Consider the following 12,136-nt stretch of genomic DNA (forward strand, 5'->3'; position numbering starts at 1 on the left):
AAAAAAGACTATGAAAAGGAATATATGTACACATATGTATGGCTGAAACATGCTGTGCACCAGAAATTGACACAACATTGTAAGTAAACTGACTACACTTCAATTAAAACAAACAAAAAAATCCCTGCCATTTTCATAGGTCTAAATCAGTCAAATATCAGTATTTTCTTATGGTGCAACAACATTAGAAGAAAAAGAGGTATGTAAGTAGTTTCCTCTAAGGGGAAGGAATCAGGGGGGGAAGGTGGGGTAGAGAGGTGCTGTTTTCATTTACAGGCCTTGCAGAACCACCTGACTGTTTTGAAGAATACAAACACACATGTAAAACGTGGTTAACCTTTTTCATAGAGCCATATGATATTCAATATTTTTTACACATGAGAATTAATGACAAGCTAATTTGCAATGCCAACATAATAAAAACCCATATTTCAAACAGCACTAAAATGCAGTCTGTGTTTTTTAGGATTCTAGTGCTGGCACTGCCTACCTGAGGGCTGGGGACACAGGCTTCACCTCGCTGGCCCACTCATGAGGAGCAACGCCTTCACATACAATGCCAGGATGGTCACGTTCCTTGAAGAGTTCGGGATTTTTCAGGTTTTCTCATTCACTCTGCAATTTTTATCATTTTAAAGTGACTGAGATCACAAGATAAAATCAGAATTCCTCATACTGTTGTGTTTTCCATTACCTTAGTCATAAGAGGCAAAGTTTAGGGATATGTGTGGGTTTGTACACAGAACTTGATTAAAAGCAACGTGAACAGGAAATTGAACTAATTTGGAAGAACCAATGACTTTAGGTAATCAGATTTTAAAACCAACTGAGACTACTGATCCTGTGGGTGGCAAATTCAGTTTGTTAAAAAACTAGTTGTGTGGTTTCTAAGGAGTCACTGTGAAATCCTCATCTCCAGTTCTAATGCATAAACAGCAGTCCTGGGAGCAGGGACATTAACACAAGCCTTTGTGACTTACTCTCCTGGACCACCTTGCTAATATCACCATATGCTGCTTAAATCAAAGGACAACACTTACCAAAATCATGAACTCCAACTGGCCAACTCAGAAATACGGATTTCTGTATATTTTTTTGTAAGCATCTTCGTGACAGAATTTCCGAGGTTGCCCAAATTCAAAAGACATTTCTCAAAAAATTGCAAGCAAAATTGAGGTTCCAGGAAGATATTTAGCCCTTTGATTTTGGATACCCCCTCAAACTACTCCCATTTGAAAAGCGCACACTGGGACATCAGTTATGTGTCCAGACTGAACACCCTGCCATTAATTTAATCCTTTCCAGTTTTAGCCAACAACTCCTTTTATTGAAATGTGGAAAGAAATTCTTCGAGGGACACTCTGTCAGAAATTAGGGTCCCTGGATCTAAGAAGCAAGAGTTTGAAATTGACTGGCCAAACAAGTAGACAATGCTAGTTTACAAGTATACTAATACTAGTATAAGAGTAACTCAACCAAATAAAAGCCTACGGAGAGAAAGCACATCCAAAACTGCTGTCTCAGAACGCTGATCAAACCAGTAAGTGGCATACTACCTGAAACAATGGTGCTGACCTGGCTGAAGCTCAAAAAACAAAACAAAACAAAACAAAACAAACAAAAAAACCCAGCAATAAGTGAAGACAAACAAATCTCTTTAGTAAGCTATGACTTCTCTTTGTAGAGTGGATATGAATTTTTATAAACCATTCACCCTCAAAGTTTACTTGAAGGGTCTAACAACAAAAGGTACAGGTAGTCCTTGTCTAAAATAAACAGAAAGAACTACAGAACAACTTTTCATCAAATGAAGGCTGGGGAGAGGGGAAAAGAAGGGAAGGATTGTATTATTTCACCCAAATATTGAAGCACTATCACAGCTGAGCATAAAACTTAGTTCCTGGCATCCTGGTAGCCAAAGCAGAAAAGGAAACGGGATGAGGTATACGACTCTCAGGACTCAGGGGGGAAAAGGTCCCTGTTCATCAGAGAAATACTGTAAAATGTTTTTCTAAATGTGAACTTAAACATACACTTCCTCCTAGAAGGGAGTCTGACGGCTCAGCAAATCCTCATCAGTAGCTTATTCAACAACAAATACCTATCAAGTGTCTTCTACATTCTAGAAGCTTGATATTTATCAGCCAACATCCCAGATAAAGATCCCTGCCTTAGGGAAGCCCATATTCTACTGGAGTAGATGGACAATAAACATAGTAGGTAAATGACATGTGTCCTCGTACTGTGGAGAAAAAAAGAGCTGGGCAAGGGGGAAACAGAAGAAGGCAGATTATAATTCTGAATAGACAGTTAAGGTCTTAAATTGGTGACAGCTTAGCAAGGACTCAGCATGAACAAGTGTGGAGATGAGAAGAACACTTCAGACACAAGCAGCCCGTGCAAAGGCCCTGAGGGGAAGCACACAGGCATGCATGCTTGAGGAAGAGCAAGCGGCCAGTGCTGCCAAGCACAGGAGAGGAAGCTAGAGAGTATCAACAGACTGATCGGGTCAAGAAAGTCATGGGGTTTACTGTAAAAATGTTTCCCCTTATAGAAACAGGAGGCCAAGAGAGGGTTTGAGCAGAGTAGTGTCACCATCTGACTTCTGTTCTTAAAGGACCACTGTTGAGAATGGACTGTAAAGGCAGAAGCAGGGAGACCAGTTAAGAGGTTCTTGCAGTCATCTGAGTGAGACAGGATGGTTGCAGTGGAAAGGGGGGAAAGCTGGGCATTTCTAAGGTAGAGGCAACAGGATTTGCTAATGGAGTCCAGGTGAAGTGTGAGAGGCAGGAGAGAAGGGCCACAGTTTGGGGGTTTTCCCATCTATCAAGATAGAGAAGACTGCAGAAGAATGAGTTTGGAGGGAAACCAGGAATTCTGTTTCAGCTCTGCTGAGCCTGACGTGGCTCCCAGACATCCAGGTGAGGATACAAGGAGGTAGTTGGACATACAAGTGTGGAGTTAGGAAAAGAAGTCAGAGCTGGAGAAGTACATGTGAGAATAACTGGAATATCAACAGTACCTAAAGCCATGAGACTGGATGAGAACACCAAGGGGGTGGGTGTCTACAGAAAGGATCAAGGATGGAGCCCAAGGCCCGCCCCCTGCCAGAAAAGAATTCACAGATATGAAGGACTAGCAAAGGAAACTGAGGAGGAGGAATGAGTGAGCCAGGAGGAGAATCAGCAGGTGCAGAAAAAGTCTAACACGATCATGCTTTGTATTATCCATCAATAACAGCAAAAGGGCTAATAACATCAAGTCTGAGTTCAGGGAAGGCACAGGGAAGTTACAGCACAGCAGCCCACACATTTAGCTTTTGGCCAACTCTGGCTTGATTCCCACGATCTGTCCACACCAAGAGGGTGGGGGACGGGGAAGGACAAGCCAGGGCAGGGCAGAGGCTGGAGGTCAAGGGAGCACAGGCAGACAGGCACTACTAGCCCAAGGAGAATATCAGAGTTTAGAGAATGAGCTGGGTTAGATGCCAGAGTAGCTCGTTAGGAAATACCAACTTCAACCCTCCAAATTAGTGTGCAGCCCCCTCCTGATCCGTCCCTGCACAAGTGCCCATTATACTGTTTACCTTCTGCCAGTTTAATCCCACTCTCGGTCCTGGGCCTGGAGAGCAGATCCCATGGCACACCAGGAGCCCCTTCCTCATTAGCAAGGGGCCAGAAATAGTCTCTTGACCTGAGTCTGAGTACAAGGGACAGAGACCCCAGTAATCCCTGGAGCACACACATCTGCTTGTGAGAACAATAAAAGAGACAAAGGGTACAGAGAAGAGTGTTCTCCCTCTCGCCCCACCCCTACCTCCCTGTTTCTCTCTCTGGGTACTTCATATAAGCAGGACCCTCTTAAAATTTTTACATGCACCAAGTAAGCATAATATATGTGTTTATATACAACCTTGTTCCAAAAAGGGCTTCAGGCAACTTTCAAAACTAGACTAATGCACATTTATTTTAAAAACAGTAAAAAAAAAAAAAATTAAACTCAGAACAAGGGAAAGTATAATGGAATAGTAAATGAGGCCTACACCAGTTAGCAAAAATGACTATCATGAAGTTCTACATAGTTTAACAGTGGAATATAAACTTGACCAAAGCAATAAAGAAATCATTCACAATGTTCAAGCAAGTATTTTTCAAGGAAATGTCCTAGCACTGCCTGACATGGAGGCTTAGGGCAGCGCTTCTAATGTTTCCTCAAAAAAGGGCTGCAGAGAGACACAAAAGGGGCAGCAGTGTGTGATCGTTTCCTGTGGGTGTTTCTTAAACTCTTTACTATCCCTCAATAATGTAAGCTGAGAACATAATACATGCTCAATGAAAAGAAATTTAATTAAAGGAAATCAGAAGGAAAAGAAAAGTAAAACATTCCAAGTATCCAATATTCTGATGGAATTGGTATGTAAGATCCTTCAGAATTTCACGAATGAGCCCTATTGCTCTGTTTTCACTAACAGCTGGGGCAGGTCAAGTGCTCAGGAAGAACCCAGAGTGCAGCATTCAGTGTCACCAATCAAGGGCTGGTCCACCGACTATAAAAGTCAGCCAAGCAGAAGGAATTTCAGCATTCTCATAAAAATTACAGAAACTATCCAAGACTCTTGCCTAAACAGGCAGCCCCCAACATCACACAACGTGTGTGAGGGTAAACGTGAAGGAATGATCAAGATTCCCCCATCCCCAAAAAGAGTTCTGAATCTCTCCAAAAATTAGATGGTGAGTAACCAATCAAAGCACTAAAGTTCTACATCTCGTAGTAAGTATGATTATAATTTGCTGTCTTCCTTTCAAGGATTCTGGTTTTGCATTTTTTAGATGATAGGATAGAAATTTCCCAGTAAGAATATTAGCAATAGCTCAGCAATCTCACCTTTGAAAGAAAAAAACCAGGCCACATTTACTAGGACCTAATAAATTTTGCTTTCACCAAACGGCTTCATCTCTACCCTTCACAGTACTATCTGCCTGTAACTGACTGCCAAGACCATGTTAATTCAGACAATTTAACAAAAAACAATGACCAATATGATAGCACTAATATACAGAAAATCAAGAAATAAAAGTCGAAAGAGTAAGAAGAGTCATTTCTTGATTTATAGATCTGGTACAGATTTGGTACAGATCTAGACCCTTGAAAAATTAGCAGAAAGTTGCCAAATTGTGGGTACAGTTCTGCTGCTCAAAAAGATTAATCAGTCCTGTACCAAAACCAGACAGTTTTCCATATCTGGGCAGATTTCTGAAGCAAAACCTTTTCAAGGTAAACCCTGAAATACATATTTAATCAATTCCAAAAACTGTTTCTGAATCCGCATACAGACCATTAAACTTCTCTGACAGTTTTCCACTATTGTAGACTATAATGTTGTTGCAGTTACTTGCTGCTCTCCCCGTAAGAGGATTACACCTCCTGTGTCACGTGACTTGTAGTGCTTCCAGATGGAATAACCACTTATACCTCCCTACCCTATTGTTAGTAGGCTTAGCCATGTGATTTGCTTCAGCAAATGGAATGTGAGTGGAAGTAACATATAAGCAGAAGCATTAATAGCCATGATTGAATTGATCATTTCCTTTCTGACCCCCAGGAGATTTTGTCCCAGACTCAGGTGGCTCATTCAGTCTGGATCTAGAGCAGAGAATGGAGCAGAGCCCTTACTATCACGTAATGTGAACAAGAAATTAAAATATGTTGTTTTAGGCCACTAAGCTCCATCTAGTCTAAGCTGAGAAATGAAACCAACACTTCATTTTAAAAAATGTTTTAATGCTCAACGAAATAATACCCAGAGCAGCCTAATAAAGGTGGATGAACATGTAGGTCTTACTGCCAGTGAATTTTCATGTTAACCATCTGCATAATGAATATAATAAACTGAAAATAACATCTGCCTTCTTCTAATTAAAGTTTTCACCTTATAAATATGTGCTTTAGGGGGAAGGGAGAAACTTAAGTTACTTGTTTGACCTTTAGAAGACTTTGTTGAGAACAATAGTAGGTTCAAAGAAGATAAAGTTCAACAGCTCACCCTTCCACAGGCATGTAATTAACCTCTAACTGATGTGGGGATAAAACAGGAATCAAGGTTATAAACTTAACTGGCACACCAGTCTCCTGGCAAAATAAGGAAATGTAACTGCCTGAGATTTTATGGGATGTAGAAATCATCCCCCAAAAAGTCTAGGCTAGGTTCATTTTCAATTTTCCGTGTTAGTCCCTGCCTGAAAATCTTAACTAAACAGATATAAGATCTGATGATGCAAACAGTTTTTCAAATGATCAATCAAAACAGAACTCGACGAAAATTACTAGATCTCTCAAATTCTTTTCCAGAAGCCAAAGAAAAACAATGTCCAAAGTTAATACTCCTCTCATAGCTACCCTGAAAATATACAAGAACTGATCTAAAAATTAATTTCTGAAGGAAAAATATTCAACACCACCTCTTGTAAATTTGTGATGAGGTCTTGGCAAGCTAGAAGTCCAAAGAAACTCAGAACACTTACTAGGACTAAGCTGTCAGGTTGTGCTATCCAGAGGCTGTTCAATTGGTAGGGAACAAATGAAAAAAAGGCACAGTGAGAAGGTACCTTGTAAAAGGTCAAGGGCAATGTTAAGAAACTTCATTCAGGCATAAACCAAGTGAAGGTGTACAGACAATTCATAGCTTATCCAAGGGACTAGGAGAGAGGTAATGCTGTACTCTGCTTTAAACAGTCCTTAATCTGGGGGCCCACAATTCTCTCCCCTAGGGTTATCAAACCCATAATACCATGACTAGAAAGGCTATTTGCATTGCTAAATCAAATTAAGTTAGGAACAATATTTCCTATAATTTGATACAAAGTTACACTCAGAAGGTGTGCACTGTCAAGCATTTGAGAAATTATTCCATAATCCCAAACCAGTACAAGGTAATGACAGCTCCTTCTGCAAGACTAGTCTGTGGTTAGAGGAGACTCAACAATAAATTAGGGCCAAGCTGCTGAGATGTCCTGTTTGGAAGCAGACATTACAGTCTGATTTGGCCAGGAGGGAAGACAGAATTTCCGGGGGACTCTTTTCCCTGCTCCAAACAGTGGCTGGGAAAGAAGGGAGGAAGCAGACACTCAGCAGGAAAACATGTGGTAGGATGGTAAGCATTTTCCTACCCACATTCCCCTTTTTTAGAGAAATCCATCCATCCTTGGCTGCTCCGTGTTTTCTATATGATCCCAGCCTCTCCGGCCACAGCTGACTGGACCACAGAATGGTTCCTACTCTGATCATTGGCCAAGCTGATCAGTAGCGAATGAGAGAGAGCTAGAAAGACTGAACCATACAGTATAAAAAAGAGATAGGCTTGAAATGGAAGGTCATAGTAAGTAAGGGCTGTGTTGCCATTTTCTGCCATGTGGGAGCAGAGGCAGAGAAAGGTAATCTCTAGAGAAAAGCCAGAGAACGGTGCAAATGCTAGAGACAAGCTACCCCGAGTGTCCAAAAGAAATCATAACTTCCTGCCCCAACTCCCCAGTTCCCAGGAGGACTGGCTGTGCTACCATGCGCTTGGGTTTCCACTGGATTCCTCCCAACAAACTCCTTATTGGGTTAGCTGTTGTTTGTTTGGGTCAAATTTCTTATTGTTGATGCTGGTTTGTTTAAGCCAGTTTAAATGAGTTTCTCTTCTTTGCAGCTAATAAACCTTCTAAGTTTGTTTTACTTTTTGGACTTTTTATTTTTAAATGCTTGATCTTTATAGACTTTTTAGATTAAAGAATAATACACATACAGTAAAGCACTTAAGTCTTAAATTTTTATCATGATGAATTTTTTAATTGTAGTATAGTCAGTTTACAACATATGATTTTTTTTCCACAAATGAATATATCCATGTCGTCAGCACCTAGACTGAAAACACAGAACACTATCAGGCCCCAGAAGTGCCCCCCTAAGCCCCTTCCCAGTCAATTCATACTTGCGCCACCCCTGCCCTATTCTGGCTTCTATCACCATCAAGTATTTTTGCCTTTTTGACTTCATATAAATGAAATCATACAATATGTACACTTATTTCTGACTTCTTTTACTCAGTGAAATATCTATCAGAGTCATCATGTTGTTTTGTGTAGCAGGCATTTGTCCTTTTTATTGCTATGTAGTATTTCATGCATAATCACACCACAGTTCATTTACCCATTCATGGATATTTGTATTGATTCTACTATGTTTCTATTATTCTATTATAAATACTCTTGCAAATACTTCTGGTGCACATATGCACTCATTCCTGTTGGGTATACCTATCTAGGAGTATAATTATTGAGTCACAGGATATATGTTTGTTCAGTTTTAGAGATAAGTCCAAACAGCTTTCCAAAGTAGTTAAACCAATTTACACATCCCCCAGCAGTGTATAGGAGTTTGAGCCTTTCTATATTTCCATTTGGTTATCAGGATTTTTTTTCTAATTTTAGCCATTTGGGTGAGTAAGTATGGGTATTTTATAGCAGTTTAATTTGCATTTTCCTGATGACTAATAATTTTGAAACCCTTTTGCTCATTTTAAAAATTATGTTTTATTTTTCTTATTGATTTATAGCTGTTCTTTACATATTCTGGACAAGTTGCTTGTTGGATATGTGTTATGACAAATATCTTCTACTTTGTGACTTGCCTTTTGACTCTTAATTTGACCACTGAGTGAAAGTTCTTAATTTTAATGAACATGAGAACAAGCAAAATAGTACATGTTACTGTGAGAAATTGATCCAATCCACTGGGTCTACACAGACACAGATTTAAGGAAAGGTAACTAGCCAGTTGAATGGGACCCAGTCTTTCCATAGGCCCTGGACTATAAATACAATGTTACTATCCTCACTTCCTCAAAGCTTCAGATACAAGAAATCACCAATTTAACCAGTAGTGTGCCCACAGTTTATCAAGTATATTTATGCATCATACCCTGGAAACACTGTTATAAATGGCAAATGGTTTTCACCACCAGGCCTTAAAAGTTGCACAGCATGGCTTCCAGCACAGCCCAACACAACCAACAGCCCTGTAGAGTGTTTCCCCGGAGAGATGTTCAGAGCACAAGTTCACAATCCAAAGAACATACCTCAACTCTCTCCAACCCAATACCCCCAGAGAAAAATATCCCAATCTCAACAATTTCCCAGCAATTATCAGGAATCCATTTTCCTAAACAGCCAGTGAAAGTTTCCTGTCTGAGGCTGGAGGAGCAATGGGCTTCTCCAATGATCAGATTCCAAGGAAGCTTGGGTAGGGCTCACACATCTATTTCCTCAGTGATCCTCCCAGCTCCTCTGTGCAGTATCTCTCGTTATCCCACGGTCTAAGCAGAGAAAGATGATTTGGCTCAGCTAAAATTGTGTTAGTGCTTGCAGAGAAGGGAGAAAGGTGGTGGCACTTCATGGAATTGGTGTTTCCTACTGGACCCAGGTCCCTGAACCTGTTTCTACCTTCTTACTTGCTCCCAGGGTTCTCTTTGGTCCACTGTGTGCCACCGGGGATCACAGCCTTTTCTCAGCTCCTCTGGTCATAAGCAAACAAGGTAGGTCTTTTGAGACTTTTTTCCAGGGAGACTTACAGTCAGGAAAGACTGTATCCCAGATATTCCATCCTCTATCTTACCTCTCTCCTCCCTCTTCCCTCCCCGCCACACCAAGACACACTTAAACACATGGCACAACTGCATTACTCCTCCTTCTCAGACCCACAGAGACAAAGGAAACACATGGCTGGCAGGAGCAGTTGGCTTGAGGTTCCAGAGGCCAACCTCCTAACTGCTGCCCTAAACAGAATCAGGTCCCTTCAATGTTGTGACCTGTCCAAAAATAAAGGTTATGAAATGGGGAAGAGACAAGAAAAGAAAAGCTTCCCTGGGTCATTGAGGGTCAAATAGAAAAAAGATGCTTGGGTGACGCACAGTTTCCATAGACTCAACACCCCCAACCCTGCCGGGGACCCAGGCCAAAATACAGACATCAACACATGAAGAACAACTCCAAGTCAGGGCTCAAATCAGGTCAACAGGCAAGCACAGTTATCTGGTCAACTTGAATGTGAGGCCAGAGGTTCACAACACCTTTTCTTTGAAAGAGAACGCTCCCAAGAAAATGATTCATAAACAATATAAACTGCAAGCCCTTAAGCAGTATTTCCTCCTTTTGCTAGCAAACTTGACAGAGCAGGAAAGTGACATTTTTTTCCACTGTACTAAAGCCACTTTATTGAGTCCTTCTGGGCTCATTAGTAAGAGTAGGTCTTCTTACTCATTCTTGAGTTCAGCAGGTGAACCACTGGCACACCCTTCCCAGCAACTGAGCCTGGACAGAGTAGCCCTCTGTTTCTGAGTGATACTTTGGTTCTCCAGAAGGTGTGAAAAAACTATTTGAGCATAAAGGATTTCACCAAAGGGAAAACAAAGGCATTCCAATTAGCTTTTCCTGGTTTCCAAACAGTAGCCTTTTGTTTCCTGAGGTTGGCTAAAATAAACCTTAAGAAACAAACAAAAAGAAACAGTTCTCTTTCTCTATTAGCCTAAAATTGATTTAAACTCTCCTGAAAAAGAGAGCTCGCTGAATTTGGGGAGGATAACCTATGGTTCTGTCATGGCTCTAAGTTCACACACACACACACAAGCAGGTGTGTGTGTGGAGAGGAGAGCTGGAGAATCAACACCTGACTCAGATACACACCTGGCAGGTGGGGTCAAATCTTGTTAGGACAAATCTCTTTACAACCAAAATGTTTGAACTTCAACTGATGGAAGCATGAAACTTCTACTTGCCTGAAGGATAGGTTACCATTCAAAGGGCACCTAAATCACTATAACTGATGAATTGGTACCTTCAAGCAGATCTCACAGCCACAGTGTGCCGCTGACGAAATTACATACATTCATTCAACAAGTACTCTTGAATGCCTACAAAGCATAACCTAGTGACTCCCCTCCCATGTGGCCGCTCCATATAAAGCTCTGGTGTTCCTCAAGGCAGTGTCTCCGCACCGCATCCCCTACCCCCATGGCTGTCATTCCTAACATGATGAACAATTCTCAGACCACAACGGCTTCTCTTTCCTCCCCCTCCCCAATAAAAAACATCAGAACACAAGTTAAGTTCACATGACTTCATTAGAGGACTAACCTGAATTCCTTCAACATTAAAACAATACACAAAAACTTTCATAGTAGTGAACTATTTGAGTTGCCTCTCCCAGTTGTTACCAAAACCCTGCCAGGGCTGGGATACTTTGAGTTGTAGTAAGCAAGTGTCAATCATTTCTCTCCCAACCTCCTCTCCTTGACAGGGATTCAGTCAACTCTCCTCCCACTCCTGAATCATAACTCTGAAAGGAGATCAAAATGTGATGTTTCTGGAGGCAGAGAAATCTTATTACTCTCAAGGTCAAAAGTCTGGATTCTCCAAAGACCCTTTAGGTTATGCCACCCAGGACTTAATCTTGCCACCAAGAAACCAAACAGTAGCCACAAATGCTTTACAAGTATTTAAGACCAGTAGTGTCTATCCCTTGGTCAGCACTAATCCTAGTAATATTTAAGGGAAGGCGGAACACACACACACTAAGACAGGTTGCATTCTTAAAGAGCACATAATCCTTAAAAAGAAACAATTGAGAAAACATACTCGTGCCCTAAATAGAAGCAGAAGGATGAAGTTTTAAAAGGCCAACAGAGAATAAATCAAAAACTCAAGCCCACCAAACCATATATTGTTTCATCAGAACTAGTCACTTCATTTTCTAAGAAATGGCAAAAACTTCCAGCTGTGCCACTGAAGCGTCACTATATCCAACTTATCCCTATGTTGACAACCCCTGTTTTTCCTTTAAAAAATTATGCACCAAGAACTCAAATTTTCTTTTACTTTTTTTTTTTTACATTTTCATGTGGAAATATAATTCCTGGCCAACTACAGGCAAATTCCCCTATAAAAAAAAGTCACAGTGAATGGCAAAAATCAATAGATTGATTTAACAAATCAGAAAAGTTGAACAAGTAAGACAGCATGAGCAAAATTTTAGCCTTTAAATATACTGAACACCTTAATTCTCAGAACCAGTAGGTTATTCACAAACTTCCATTCTTTAAATT

General features: G+C 40.7%; 1 protein-coding gene across 4 annotated transcripts in view; it reads right to left on the minus strand.

The window, feature by feature from the left end:
* The window catches only part of KANK1 (KN motif and ankyrin repeat domains 1), a 203,995-nt gene that overhangs the window by 161,467 nt on the left and 30,392 nt on the right, over nt 1-12,136 (minus strand). The window lies entirely within an intron of this gene.

The sequence above is a fragment of the Vicugna pacos genome, chromosome 4 (genome assembly GCF_048564905.1).
Source record: "Vicugna pacos chromosome 4, VicPac4, whole genome shotgun sequence".
Classification (NCBI taxonomy): Eukaryota; Metazoa; Chordata; class Mammalia; order Artiodactyla; family Camelidae; genus Vicugna; species Vicugna pacos.